This window comes from Nothoprocta perdicaria, unplaced genomic scaffold, assembly GCF_003342845.1.
Source record: "Nothoprocta perdicaria isolate Ctin4 unplaced genomic scaffold, notPer1 scaffold_244, whole genome shotgun sequence".
Classification (NCBI taxonomy): Eukaryota; Metazoa; Chordata; class Aves; order Tinamiformes; family Tinamidae; genus Nothoprocta; species Nothoprocta perdicaria.
This window is the reverse complement of record NW_020455471.1, coordinates 552,152-556,529: the sequence shown is the minus strand read 5'-3', so window position 1 is coordinate 556,529 and position 4,378 is coordinate 552,152.

Sequence of the window (4,378 nt, the reverse complement as noted above, 5' to 3'; positions counted from 1 at the left end):
GGTGTGCGTTCAGTATCTGATGTATTTTTTCCCTCCTTTTTTTTTTTGGAAGAATATAATTGCACCTGAAGACAGGGGCAGGTACCTGCTCTTGCTTTATGCTCTCTTTGCCCTATGTTGTTGCAGGCAACAGTGGGGAACAGATGTGTTTCTGTTCTCTGTAATGCTGTGCACACAGCAAACAGGGAAGACTACAGGAGGGAGTAACAAGGAAAATATGAGCAGTTCTACAACACTGCCCCAGGATACAGAAAGAGATGCAAGCCAGTGCTATTTCGTTTAGCTATTGCCCCACCTCAAACTATATCTGAGTTGTAGTTGTGTTTTTAGAAGATTGAATTTGTCTCCGCTGCAATCACCACCTTTTCCTGTTGCTGTTGGAGAGAAACGCTCCAAAGTGGATTGAGGCTTTTAAAATTATTATTATTTTAAAAGGAAGAGGGAAGACTTTCTTAAAAACATCCAATGAATACCAAGTTTGGTTATCTGRTCTGATGCTGGAGGCTGTGGTTTATTTCAGCTTATGCAATGCCTAAGTCCTGRCTCCTTACTTTATAGAACTTGCACTTTCTCCAGAAACATCTCCTGAGAGCATTTCACTCTGTTAAAATCCTTTTAAATGCTTTGAACCTTGAGATGTCCATTTTCCCAATTCTCTGTCTACCTTGGATTCTTGCAGGCAGGATTTGCAATGCCCTAGAAGTGAAAAAGYGGCTGAAAACAAGTCCTACGAAGGGGAATCAAGGTCTTGTAGAGACTGGGGCAGAGGGAGGCATGTGAAGAATGAACCACATCTCACGTACTCTCCACACCCTCTTGTCTCTTTTTGCAGCATGTCTTTAAATAGTTTGGTGCTTGAGTGGAAGCAACAGGTGCAAGAGAAACCTGGGGGTAATGGGAAAGCTGCACAAAGCCTGTTTCACAGGCACCAGCTGCCTCTGTACCCYTCCCTTTCATTCCTTTGCACTGAGAGGGGTCTTGGCAGCCCAGCTTTGCTTGGGCCCTGGTTCTGTTTAGAAGGCAGGAATAATTTGCCTTTGTTAGATTATGGGCTTTGTTTGAATGAGGGTCAAGTTTCTAGTGTCCTGGATCCTGTAAACTGTATTTCCCTCTGCAAAGTCCCATAACTTAGAGTAGGGACAGCAGAGAGAGAGAATAAATGGGCAGCTCCYGTTGGCCTTCTGCCTGCTGCTGCTCATGCATATGGCGAACTCAATACCTCCAGGTTTAAAGGGGTTGAGGCAGCAGTAGAGATTTCCAGATTGCCAGAGAACTGAAATGCCCTGCACTACAGCAGCCCATGGGAGCTGTGTGACACGCTTTAAAGACCATGGTCCTTTTTATGGCTGTTTATGTTGACCTCCAACRGACCAGAATATAACTGTAGACAGCACCTCTCCATCAATTGCTTGTTACCCCAAAGCCTAAATCTTTGCACGCATTCTGTAAAAGATAAATGCAAACAGCAGATCAATCACTACATGTTGGAGGGAACCTGCTTGGATRCCACCCTGTGCCACGTGCTCTAGGTGTCCATGCTGGACCATGAAGGTTGGACTAGATGATCTCTAGAGGTCCCTTCCAACCTCAACCATTCTGTGGTTTAGCCTGTTTTTAATCTGTCACTGGCATGCTGAGATCAGAGCCTTTTAGTGCACACACCACCTGAAGCCCTCGAGCAGTTATGTGCTGTTCYGAATATGCGACTACATCGTCGCTTCTGCTTGCATCCCTCAGAGCAGCTTCCCGAGGGGACTGCGCCCAGAGCGCACGCTGCCCGGCGCGGCTGCTCCGCCTGGCTCCGCTGGCCCTTGTGGAACGGAGCCAGGAGGAGCCGGGCGGAAGGATGGGCTCAGCTCGGCTCGACTCGGTGCCTGGCACCGGCTGAAGCTGGAGGGACGCAGGGCGAGCAGCAGTGGCCTGAGCGGCCGGCCGGAGCAGGAGGGTGGCTCTGGCACCTCTGTCCGCCCAGACACGGCCACGGTGCTTCACCAGGGACGTTCCCTGCGGCAGCTCTGGCCATGCTGGTTGGAACGGGGGAACCACAGTGGGTGTTTTGTGGCTTCACAGGGTTGTGGATGCAACAAGGTGGCTGATGCCACAGCGCTTCCTTGCCTTTCTGTGCAGTATCCTTTCCAGTGATTTACCCCACAACTTTGGGCCCTGGGTGAGGAGGCTGTGCAGACCTTTCAAATGTGCGATGTATCTCAAAGGAGAATGGGTTTTTCACTTTCTACAGCCCTGGGGCCATGCAGAATGAAAGAGAACAAGGAATGGACATGGAATAGAGAACAGAGAGATTTCATGGGAGACGGGAATATATAATCAATTTTTAAAAAGTTTTGAGAAAAGGAAAATGTCTGTCAATTTGGGATYGATAGCAATAAGCTCAGCATTTGTTGTGCTTTAGTGGAAATGCCTTTGCCTMAGTGAAAACAAAATATCAAAGAAAGTAATTTTTTAAATAGAGTATTTTTTTTTCTTCTTGTATAATCATCATACTAAACACTCAAGACAGCTCTTGTGGCAATCCATCTTCTCAATGTCATGGCTTCCTAAGATCCTATCACGCTCTTCCTCCACTTCTTGCAGGGTTTCCTGTGAGGTACGGCCTGCAGTTCCAAATGTCCTGATCTTCAAAGCCCTCGCTGGCCTGCTGCCTGTCCCTGGAGTTACCTATGTCCCATGTGCACTTCACTATCTGATGTTTCAACATCCTCTGCTGCCATGGCTTATGCCCCTAGGAATACTGAACAGGATCCAGAAATCAGGTTGTATTTCTGTCTTTTTATCTGAAGTTAAACTTGAGTTCAGTCTGAACAATGTTTGCAGTTCCTGCTTGTATTAGTCTCTCCCAGGCCTCATCCTCCTTCAAGGACTGAGCAAGGGGAAAAAAAAAGTCAAGTTTTCAGCTTCTTTTTTAAGCTCTAGTTTGGCATCCTAAACTGAACCTGAGGGAGTTCAAACCTGTTTTTCCCACCACAGTACCCTGACCACCGGCTAGGAATCAGCACTTGCTGAGAGCATTTCCCCATCTCCTCAACGCAGGCCTCTGTGCTCTAAGATTTCAACCTTCTTTGAGCTGGAAAAAGAGGAGCTCAGTTTTGCAGCCTGCAGCAGAACTCATCTGGAAGCATAAAACCCTTCTGCATGGTCCTGCTCCCAGAAGCCTTCTTGTATTTATACTCAATAAAAAGACAATCTTTAGAGCAGGGATTGATGCTGTGACTTCTGTCAGTGGACCCCTACAAACACCATTGCATTGGTCACTCTTTAATGTCAGATCATACCTACCAAAAAAAGTAAGTTTCTCCTCTCACATATGGCCAAGTCAATCCCCAGATTGACTTTTTATGAGAAAGGCAAGTTTCARTCCCATTGGGCTTCATGAAGAGAAAGCTTTCTGGCCAAACACTCTTGAGGAGCAGTGGCTAGATGAGACGGCTCTGTAGGACCCAGCACAGGAGCCCAAAATAAGGTGTTTAATGATTCCCTGTGTTCTCCCAAACGTCCCTGGCTAACACACCTGACTGGAGGTGGAGATGGAGACACTCACATCTGTCCCCTTTTCTCCCGTTTTCTACTACATAGCTTTTTGCACGGCATGTTGGATCTCCTAGATCCCAGCCTTAGCGCCTGACTCCCTGGTCCCAGTACCTAACTTGGGAACGTGGATCTCATTCCAGGGGGCCAACAAACAAACAGGGGCTGGTTCCAGCCTGTGCAGCCCTGCAGGATCCCCACGCCACAGACCTCTCCTCCCTCCAGGGACAGGATGCCGCCCTCCACTCCTGCAAATAGAGCAGAAAAACAATGGTGAGACTGCGCTGGGAGCGTTCGGCTTTGGGGAGAGGAAAAAGGAAAGAGGGCCGCGTGCGTGCCAGATGTTAGTCATGTTCCCTAACGTGCTGCTGGAAGATGTTCAGATACCACAGCGATGAGAGCTGTATCAAAGCCAGATGAGAACAGCGGGAAGCATTTACCAAGGGCGAGATGCGGGAGGTTACGGAGCAGCCTCCTCAGGAAGCCGATGGAAGCCCCTAGCTCGGACAATGAGCAATTAATCCTGCAGAGGATCTCAGAGCCCTCCGAGCCCGGCCCGAGCGTYGCCAACGCGGCCCGGCAGGGGAAGGACGGGAAGCCAGGCAGGAACGGGATCGTGTCCCCTCTGCCATCGCTCCTGGGGCAGGCAGGAGCGGCGGCCTGTGCCACCCGCCGCCCTCTGCTCCTTCCTGCCCAGCTCGGTGGCCCTCGAGGCGGCCAAGCGGGGCCGAAGGGAGGGCATCGCCGGGCTGCTGCCCGCTGGCCTCGTGCCCTGCGCAGGGTCTGTGCTCAGGCCGTGGGGCCCGGTGTGGGGCCCGAGGGTCTGTGCTCAGGC